We start from the raw sequence: 11,400 nt of genomic DNA, 5'->3' as shown, positions 1-11,400 counted from the left end.
ATGGCTGCTGTTTTCAGAACTCACACCCTGTGTAGCTAGTATTCTCTGATACAGCAAAACAACATTTCAGCCTCAAGAACTATTTCTGTAACCACTTTCACAGACCCTCAACAAACTTTAAACCAAAATGAAGACAGATCCATCAAAGTCTGATAAGAAAAAAGTACATTTTTTTCTTTCTCCTGAAGAATTTAGGGTGTCAGGAAGTGTCAGAAATATTTTAGTAAGGGCAGGATTTCTTCACACAGCAGTACTCAGACGCTGCAAAAAAGGCATTAAAAATGTTACTAATACTGATGTCTCAATAAATTTTTTTTTTTTTTTTTTTTTTTTTTTTTTTTTTTTTTTTGGTAACAGATTCACACATTAAAGTTAGATCTGGGGCTGATGTAAAATCCATTTAGCTTCATTGAGGTTAATGAACCAAAGATGATATACACCTGTTGAGAATCTGCCTATGTGTGTGATCAGTTACAATGCTATTTGTTTTTATTGGCTTAGCCATTGATGTACTACTAGGTGGCTCTGAGATTTTTTAATCAATAAGAGTTAGCATACTTGAAAACTATGCTTCTATGAAACTAATGCCTGAAAAAGGCTCTCTTGAAACTAGATTCCCTTTGAGATGGAGGTATGGTTATATACTGCAGAAATCAGAAGATTTTAAACTGAATTTTCTGCTAAATAAGTGAGTCAGCACACATTTATCCTCCATGAGAAACAGTAGAAAATTTGAAAAATGAGTGCATCTTTCACCCCTCATAAGGGGTTATCTTGCAGTAGGGGAATATCAAGAGGAAAGAAATATCTCATGCACACAAGATTTAAAAAAAAAAGCATAAATTCCACTTTATAAATAAATGCAAAACAGTATAAAAAAAGCAACACATTATGAAGAGACACCTTTGGAAATAAATTTCAGAAGCCTCCAGAGAGCTTGAGAAAATAACTAGCTTGCAAAGCATTAAGTGGAAGGAGTTCCCCTAAGGGAATCAAGAGATCAGAGATATCCTGTCTTGGTTAGTCTTTGATAAGTTTGCATCTGTGTCTTTTTCACACTGCTGGTAATAAGCTGAGAGATGCAGTCTTACATGGAGGCAAATGGCAAAATTGTTTCTTAGGCTGAGAATACTAAAAATGATTGATTTTATTGGAATTATATTAGCACAATTTCACACCCTATTCAAAATGCACAAGGGGAAATGGATTGAGGGTTTGCTTTCTCCCCTTCTCATGACCTCATTGTGTAGCCTTGAACAGAAGTGCTCAAAACTGCTTCAAGCACAAAATGAATCTGTGCTGATGAAACTAAACATAAACCACCCCTCTTTGCTGATGTCTATTAATAGTTTTTGATAGACCTAGAGAAACATCACTCAGTTTCTTAAATATGCTTAAAATAGAGCAGGATATGTCAGCACATTTTTGCAAGTCAAAAAGTTCGTAATTCTTGTGGGTAGACAAAGAGGGCAGGACTCATCTCACCCAGCATCAGCCACAAACAGAATATTTATCTCTAAGATAGTCAGACTAGAGTCCATTTCATCAGTAGGACTTTATAAGAACTTTTAAGGTATGAGTCATTGGACTTATTTCAGAGGTCTACCTTTTAATGAGATACACTGCTCAGAAAAATGCATGTTTCATTCTGTTGACTGTAAAGGAAGCTTATATTGAATAAGCAGAATATTGATTATCCAGAAGCACCTGTTAGACATCCAAGTTTGGCTAGATGAATGTCACTGGATAAGACTGGAAAATAAAACTCATCTCTGCAAGTGACCATAGTTTGTGAGATATTTATAACTGTCAAAGTGATCACCCTTTTTCCTGAATTCTGAGATTTTTATTTTGTTTTTACTTTATTATTTGTGAAAATAGGAGTGTAGCCATTTGACCAAGTCTCCTGGTTTCATTTCATACCAGAAATTAGTGGCAGAGGTCTGTTTCAAAAGGCAAATCAGACTTGATACCCTGCCTACAACTGCATAAAGCCCAAGGCCAAAACAAGATTTAAAGCTAGCCAGGCAGGTCTATGTACCTGCAAGCTCAGATTCTGAGGAACTGGAATACATGAAGCCAGAGATTTGAGGTACTTGGTATACAAATAAATACAAACCCCATAACATTTATATCAGCTAATCATCTCTAAAATTTGCTCTTCTGAAAAACTGAGCTGCAAAACTCTAAAATTGAACAAAATCCACTGAAAACTTAGAGAGAGAAAAAAAAATTGTTGCAAATATAGTTTTCACACCACTGGACTCCTCTTTTGAATATTTCCACACACTGCTTCATATAAGGAATTAGTATTACTTGAATTTTCTCTCCTTTTCATTGGTATAAATCAGTAGTGACACAATACTTTGTGGAAAAATAAACTATTGTCAGAGCTCTTGTAAATTACTTGATGCTACATATTTCTTGTAGGAAATGAGAATTCATGGGAGACAAATTCTGTGAAACATGTCTAATGTGAGGAAGTGTCATCTAAAAAATGTAATGATACATTACAATAAAATTGAAAAAAATTCCATTTTGACCACTACTGTTAGCTGTCATCTAGAATTACTATTGAATTGTGATTAAAAATAAGTTAGAGTAGGAAAACAAGCAATCTGATTTAATCAAAACATGGCAATTAAGCAAGAATATTTTATAATACACAAAATTTGAAAGCATTTAAAAACATTGATTTTGTTTATTTTGTGTAAAGAAAAAAACCCACAATTCTTATTTTTCAAACAAAAATATTACTCTTCTTTCTACCTTGTTAACAACGCAAATCTATAGTGAATAAGAGAAAAATCACACACCTAAGAAGCCAGGAAATCATTTAAACCCATACCCCCAAAGACCTAATTTTTATGGCTCTAATTCCCATAAAACATTTCAATGTGACATAATTTATTTAGAAGCTAGGAACTTCATAAGGATGAGGAAACTAGAAGTATGTAGAAAATACATGAAAAATGAAACCAGTACAGAAGCCTAAGCATGTTAATAACATATTCCAATAATAACTGGAGAAAAACACAATATGCACAGTATGTTTTGTATGAATTATTTATTTCGCCTATATACATATACTAGTGCACAAAAAATTTCTTCCCATGTAACTGTGTATTGTTAACAGGGAAATAGTGCAGCATATATTTTGGCAATCTCTTTCAAAGTCATAGTGGCCACTTCATTCACCTAAAGAATTAAAAATAACTGAAAATGGTGGTACACCAAAGAATAGAAATATTTGCATGTGACAAGCTTATAATGTGACCCAGCGCTATCTGAGTGAAGTTAAGAATTACCAGGCACACAGTGAACACAAAAGCACAGGAATCTGCCTTGCACTCCCCTCCCTGTGACTTGTTATCAGAGAAAGATCTTAGCGACACAGAAACAGTTTTGTCATTGACTTATCAAGGACTGAATTTCAGTTCTGAAATTTCAAAGAAATCCAAGACAAGTGTTAATAATATATCAGAATATAAATAGGCTTAACAGACGGTACCTCCACCTTCCTCCTTTCCATTATCTACCACCATATTTTGCCCTAATTCAAATACTTGCCTTATGTAAGACAGAGCTTCCAGTGAAAAACAGCAAACCCATCACAATAGTATCAGTAAATTTTTTAATGAGACCAGATGGGAAAAAATATTTGGAGGTGGACAAATTGGGGTATCACTCTCCTGGGCTTGTGGCAGGAGCTACAGGGGCACTGACAAGAGCCTTTACTATCTTTGACAGCTGCCCGATTAAGCTTAATCAGCCTTGGATGCATTCCCCTCTGATTTTGCCCTTTATTAGCCTCCTTAAAAGTCATCAGTGACATCAAACTTACAGGAGCTGCTCATCTGCTGGAGCTGCAAGTTCTACACATGCATCTCATATTCTGCTTGCACCTCTTTACTGTAAGAAAATTATTGTAATGATGAAAAAGGGAGGTAAACTTGTTATAAACTCACTGCAGACATATTTATTTCCATTTCAAATGTGAATAGTATGTCTAAGATGTATTGTTCCAGTTTCAGGTGCATTGCGTTACTGCAACACAGCAAACAATTTTAAAATGCAATAATAAAGGGAAATGCAATAATACCTGCGCATTTTATGCACTGTCTCTAATTATTATTTCATTGTATAATAATGAATGTTATTTGAGAGTCTTGAACCAATACTGAAGAATGCTTATGTGTTTTTAATGACAATTTTTAAAGGTTTAAGCAATATCTATTTACCAATGTATTTATACAACCCTAGTAAATGTAGTCAATGATAACAAAATAACAATTATGGAGGAAAGCCTTTTTCCTAATGTTTTATCTCATAGGCCTTGCCAAACAAAAGGAGCTGAAGTGACCTAGTTATGTGAGTTCTTTCCCTTCTGCATCCTGACAAGGATCTACAGGCCCTAAAGGAACCTGGATCGAGCATTTTCTTCCCTGGAGAAAAATTATTAACACTAATCCTTGTCTTTGAACACAGCAACATTTTGATTGGTGTAATTGAGCTACATTACCTCACTTTTCTACTTCTGTCACTGCATCCTATAGATGTAGCACAACTGAATTCATGAGCCTCATACAGAAAGGGTCAGAGTATTAATATGTTAATAGTGTGCTGGCTTGCAAATTATGTTTTTTTAATAAAGTCTCAGTTAATTACATTGCAAGGTTTTGAAGCCAGACTGAATTTTACTCTTGTGAATTTGCAATGCTAAGTGTCCTTAAGTAGATAAACTGAGAGAATTTCATAAGAATTTGGATAAAATACTTGGACCTGATTTTTACAAGAGACATCTGGTTTTGTAGATGCCCAATCTCATGTGCATGACTAGCTGTTACATGCCTGAACATGAAAAATGAAACGTGCTTGCTTCTTTTCTTTTCATATCACATGTTGAAAAGAAAAAAAATACAAAAAGAGGAAAGACAGGAAGGACTTAAACCCTCTGTCACTTTCTACCCTGGGCCAGTGTGCTATAAGCCAATCCATCTGAAACTACTCATCAGTTCTTTTAAGTAATTTTAGACAGTGATAAAAATGATTAATAAACACTGGGATGCATGTCCATTGCACTGATGGGATATGGCAAAAAGTTGGAACACCTGTTTCCAGATTTCTCATTAAAGCTGAAAAAAGTAAGATAAAAATATGCAATTCAAAGTCCTCTTAATCTAATAATGTCCCAAAGGCAATTGAGAACTTTTCAATTTCCATTTATCTGGAGCCTCCTGGTTGCCATATTAGCCAGCTTTGGGGAGAATTCTGTGTCATGGAAATTATAAGGGCATCTCAGTGGAAGATGAGGAAAAAATTCAGACTGGACAGGGTTTTGAGTAATCATATCCTAGTGCAAAAGGTCTGTGCCCACAGCTGGAGGCCTGGAACTGGATGATCTTTAGAGGTCCTTTCCATTCTATGACTCTGTGAAACAAATGTGCTTGGGGGAAATGACCAATGCAGAGAATTAAGTAAAAAAATAATGTAGGAAATCTGGAGCAGGGGACTTCCCACCAAGCGACAAAACCACTTCTAATGTAAAACGGCTTCACCCAGGGTCGTACATTTAAGGAATGTGAAACCTCTCTGATTAGAATCTATCCCCACACACTTGAGATCGAAAATCTCTTTGTGACTGTGGTGTCAAAAGCACTTCTAAAAGCATTTGCCTTTCTCCAGGTCACTCTTCTCCTTTCATCACAGTTTTTTGGATTAGCACTAAGGGAAACATCCAGGAAAGAGGAAAGGAGAAAGCAGGAGATCTTCCTGGATTTATCTCTCATGAAAGGGAAGTCAGGATTCCTATGGTTAAAGACAAGCAAATAGGAGCTCAGTTTGTCCCTGTCTCCAGGTGATGAAAATAATATAAAATTATGTTCCTAAAACACAGGACAATCTCATGGTTCCTGGTGAGAAGCTGAACTACAGCTGAACTGCTATCTGTCTCTGTCCTCATCCTACCAGAGAGCTCTGCTGTGACCTGAGACAGGCCACGTCTTGTGGGGCTGATCTCACCTAACTTTAAAGATCTGCAGTGTAGACACCTAGGCCAGTTACCCATTTACCTTTTAGTGTCAATTGAGAGAAACAGGCACCTTTAGGGATTTTTTATTTTTAAATCTACCTGAGTTTCTTCTTAAAGGGAAGCTATGTTATGTAAGTTACAGAAGTATGCACTTTATCAGACTGCTTCCACCACTGGATTTTCTGTGTATTTGGACCTTTTCCTATGCTTTTACCTGACTTTGCTATTTGGATTTTCTTCACAAAAGATGAGTGCTACCAAGATGCAGCTGGTTTGCACAAGGTCAGATTAGCTGTTTTCTCTATTCAGCTGGAGAGAAGGTGACAAATGTACTACCTGCAAATCAGCAAAATTTTAATTTGTGCTCCTTTTCAAATAAATTGCTAGAATGGAAAATAAATATTTTCTGGTTTTGGCTTGTGTAGGAGCCACAACATATTCTTATATGTTTATATCCAACATATAGCACAGCAGGGACTCAACTGCAGTACAGTTCCTTGGGCTATGGAATAAAAATAATATTACTTTAAGATGTGTTGGTCTATTGCCACTATTTTATATTTCTTTATCAAGAGAATTTTAAATATTAAATCAATCATTCCATTCAGTCTTTCAAATAGGGAAAGCCTTACTTTTGCTACATCCTTTAATTCTGGAGTGTCTTCATAATGACAGTTTTCCAACTACTCTAAGCTGTTTAGAGAAGGCTTTTGTTATCTATAGGGTTATGTGTTGGCATTAGTGATAAGGTGACAACCGAATATAAGATGTTGTATAAAATTTAGACTTGATCCTCAGAGATGCCTTTGAGCTACTAATTCTGAGACTCTATGTAGTAGTGTGAAAAGAAATTCAGTCTTCTTTTGCCTTTGTTTCCCACCCCAACTTTCATCATCTTAATGTGTACAAACTGGAACTCAGTGTTTGCCTAAAACCAAGAGTTTATATGGCACCTGGCTCAAGGAGGCCAGAACACATTCTTCACCTCTTCTGTAGTCATAACTGCTTCTGAAAATCTATAAAAGGACCTGCCACTGAATGGAGGTGAAGTACCAGTGAACGAACACCACGATGCAGTGTATATTCTTACAAGTCACTCAACTTTTGAAATTAGATTGCTGGAATATAAAATGTAGTCCTATCAAGCACTAGCTGCAGAGGTTTCCTTTTACCACTGTTATCAAGCAATCATGGGAGATGGTCATAAAGTTTTTCACTCACACCTGGGTACCCTCACCTTCTCAGAGGCTCCTGCCACCACGCAGTGACATGCCAGCTGATCTCATAGCAGCCACGTATTCCATACCATGGAAGTCAAGACAAGAATACATCTTAAAAAAAGCAACATCTGTCCATCTGAAAGAAAGAGAAGGCACTGTCAAAAGCAGGAACATCTGCAGCCCATGGAAAGCTATTCCTCTTTGTGAATATCAGTTCATGTTGTGAAAAAAGACTTTCCTCACTGGTAGCATATATTTTAATAGATGATTTTCTGCTCTGCACAGCCTTTAAAAAGCATATCAAAACCAATAGCCAATGACTTTTTATCAGGTGCTGATCTAGGCTGGTGGTTTTAGTGGTCTTACTGATTTGCAGCATCAGCTAACTGCTAAGTAAGAACTGTACCTGGTAAGTATCTGCTTTCTCACCTCAGCTAATTTGCTGGAAGACATGCTGGAACTTTGTTGAGGGGAAATAGCTGGAGGGATACCAGGCTGTCCCACTCTTCTAACCTCACTGCAATGGTGACAGGTCTGGGTGCACCCTATTTGCCTATAATGATTATGCCCTTCTACCACAGTACCCTGACCAGTAGTGTAGTAGTGAAAAGACTGACACTCATTTTAGAACAAATATAAAATGAGCCATGCTATCTGTTAGGATTAAATGCCTGGAAGAAGCAGGGATTTATGTGTTTCATGAAGAAAAGGACTTCTACATTTGACTACACAGGTAGATTAACACATGGATCTACAGGGAAGGGTTCAGATCTTGAATATAAAGATAATACAAGTTGTTTTGGTGATGCAGTGCCAGGGTGCTCTCTGGTCTATATTATGGGCTGTTTTCCATCCTTACATACAAAGGTAATGTAATATAGGGGTGCAGAATTAAGCACAAGGCACTCTGAAAGGATAGCAAGTCTCAGATAAGGCAGTATGTTTCATGTGAACCATTCCATTTGTATATATGAGCCCCATCCTGCACACTTGGTATCAGCAGTCCTTATTCTTACACTGAAATAGCTGTAATGACACAAGGTCTGTTTCTGTGGATAGCTGTAAAGTGGGCAGAACAGTGACCATTTTGTTAGCATTATCCCACAGTGTGGGGGCCTGAGCATCTGCAGCTTCAAACAATTGTTTAGTCTCAATACGTAATGTGCTAGCACTTGTTTGTCTAAACACATCATTCAAGAAAACACATTAGTGTTTTTAGTCAATTATCTATTCCATTTGTTTATTATCTGCATGTGCTTTTGAATGGTTATCTTAGCTTGCTACTGTGGTTCTGTGAAGTGTGTCCAACATTTAGAACACTATTTCTCATGCTCACTGAAGCAGAGAAAAAAGAGCTGAAATCAGCACCAATTCATTCAGCATGCATGTTTGGGTCTGAGTCTGCCATTCTTTCATAATAAAAATTCCCATGAAATCAGTGACAGTCTTTAGTGAATCTAAAAGCCCTAGGATCAGGGATCATGAAGGATCAGGCCCACAATGAATACTTTAGTGGCTGTGCAAGCATACTGAAAATAACTTGAACTTGGTGATTAGAGATTTCTGACTAGTACTGGTATGACTGACGACTGGTATATAACTTTGTGAAAAAACAGCTTTGTCTCAGAGTAGAACTTCTACAGTCTTGAAATCAATGACAGATTTTCCCAAGTTCCTAGAAAAAAGGGCTGAAAGGACTTCTTCCGCCATCTAGTCTATCAGCCTGCAATACTGCTGATTTATTTCCCCTCGATGTTAGAAAGAGTAGAACTACAGGCAGATAGAGGTCAGCCCTAAGATTTAAGTTTCCGCAGGACTCTCTTATCGTTCTTGCAGAAATTGGCTCTGAAGTGCCACAAAAACACAGGAGTTCTTGTTCTTTCCACTGTTCAACAGGCTCCAAGGAGTGAATACCTATCCTCTTCATTCAAGATCTCAGGATGGATTTGAACTGAAGCTGCTGAGGTGAAAGAGCTTGACAAGGCACACTGCTGCCTTCCTCTAAACAGCTGGAATAGTGTCAAAAATCTTTCATTCTATGCATCTCTCCCACACTTTATTGTGAAGGAAAATAATGCACTGTCTAGTGAGCCATATTTTTTAAGATAATAGCAAAGTATTTCTAATTCAAACCAACTGAACTAATTAGACAAAAAAGGATGCAAACAGCCCAGCCTACCAGACTGTATTTAAAACAATTGTTAGCAATCAATAAATCCTGCTGGATTGTTTGATTTCATTAAAGATGTATTTGTTACTAAGCAGCTGGCACCCAAACAGCTGCTTTAAATAGAGAGATATTTTTCCTGCTCTATTTTATCATGGTCTTCATTATTTTATTTGCACATTTTCAGAGACAATGACTACTGAATAGAATCAAAATGCAGATAAGCCTATCTCGTCCTTGTCTGAGCATGTGGTGGGTCAGGGGAATGCATAGGAGAAATGACAGCCTGCTTCCCTTTCTGCTATCCCTGAACATTATCTTTCAGGCTTTCAACAGTCAGTCATGAGTATAAAACCAAGCCTGAAACTGGCTCACTGATTAAATAATAAACTAAAGATATCACAGCTTCTTTTCAAAGCCCTGAATTTGGCTTTCTGTGAATACTGACCTGAACATCCACATCCATTGAGCAGAGTGGTCAGAAAATGAGGGCTCCCTGGTGTTATAATAGTGCTTCACAGTAGAGTTCGTTCCTTTTAAAGACCACTTTAAAGTATATTTAAACTGAACCCTACCCAGATGAAACCTCTACCCCATTATACAACATATATAATGAAGGTAACAGTTTTTATGTTACATTTTGATAGCAAACCGGGTAGCCTCCCTTGTGGCTATGTTGTCACCAAGCAAGAGCATTAGCAACTAAGGCATGGATAGCTTTTATGAAGGAAAGCAAAATCAGATAATAAAACAGCCACAAATTTGAAATCAGTCCCAGCATGTCATGGGTACATTTAGCTGAGCCAAATTCCAGAGAGTAATGTGGAATCAAGATAGACTTAGATTTTCTTGATCTCCAGTCAGATCTAGCCTCACTGTGGCCAATGTGATGGTCTCAGTTACACATTCATGCTCAATAGAAGGACAGTCAGCAGGAAGACAAAGGTGGCATTCCCTGCCAGCTGTCTGCCAGCATACTTTGGGCATAGAAATTTTTGGTTTTAACCCTTCTTCATGTCCCACTAGAGCTAGGCTTTGGGGCTAAAGATATGTTTGTAGTACTGTTGGCATGACAAGGGAGAAAGATGTCCTTTGCTGTCATTATTCCTAATAGCTGCAGAAGACTTTATTTCAAATTTTAAATCCTTACTCTACCTCACTAATCTATCTCTTCACTAATCTCTCATCTACCTCTGTTTTCATGGTGTTCATATTTGTCTGCAATGCACATCCATCACCCTCAGTTAAGATGCTCATGGTCTAAAGTTCATCTTCTCTTCAAGTGGCTAAGACTGGGTGTATATAGGCTTCTTCCAGGGGAGCTCCAGTTGTTTTCCTCAGTGGTGTACCCAAACAGTGCAGCAGCTGAGAAAACAAGTAAGATTCTCAGTCAGTATGAAGTCACAGTCATGCCATTCAGAGTACAGTGTAAGATGAAGGAAGATATTTCTTTTCATATTAATTAATTTTTTTGGATTGCAGAAATTATGTAAAGCAAAACTGGGAGTGGTTAGCTAGCAAACAAAAACTTAAAAACCAGTCACAAAGAACCTTGGCACAGTCATGTGATATGGACGAATCCATGGTGGCCAATGGCCAATGTGGCCAATGTGGCTCAGGTGATATAGATTAGCACTTAACTGCTAATCCATAGCAGTACGTTATGAGGTACTTGGAGCAAGGGGTTTAATTACATGCTTGTTCTATGATCAGCATAAGCAGCTGAAATCTCAAACTAAACCCAAATTAGAGTGATCACTCCTTGAAGACAAAAAAGGACTGAACCACATTGATGCTGACTTCAACTTCCCTTTGAACTTTATGAGGCAGATCCTGAGCTGACGTCATTAGAGCTATGCTGATGTGCATGACCCCAATCCAAACAAAACTGAGAAGCCTAATTACAGAAACATCACACAGCACTTTATTCTTGCAACATTTTAGATTCTTTGACAATTGGGTGGTGGCAAGAACCTCCTAAG

Source organism: Pyrgilauda ruficollis, unplaced genomic scaffold, assembly GCF_017590135.1.
Source record: "Pyrgilauda ruficollis isolate IOZ18807 unplaced genomic scaffold, ASM1759013v1 scaffold38, whole genome shotgun sequence".
NCBI lineage: Eukaryota > Metazoa > Chordata > Aves > Passeriformes > Passeridae > Pyrgilauda > Pyrgilauda ruficollis.
This window is presented reverse-complemented; position numbering follows the sequence as displayed.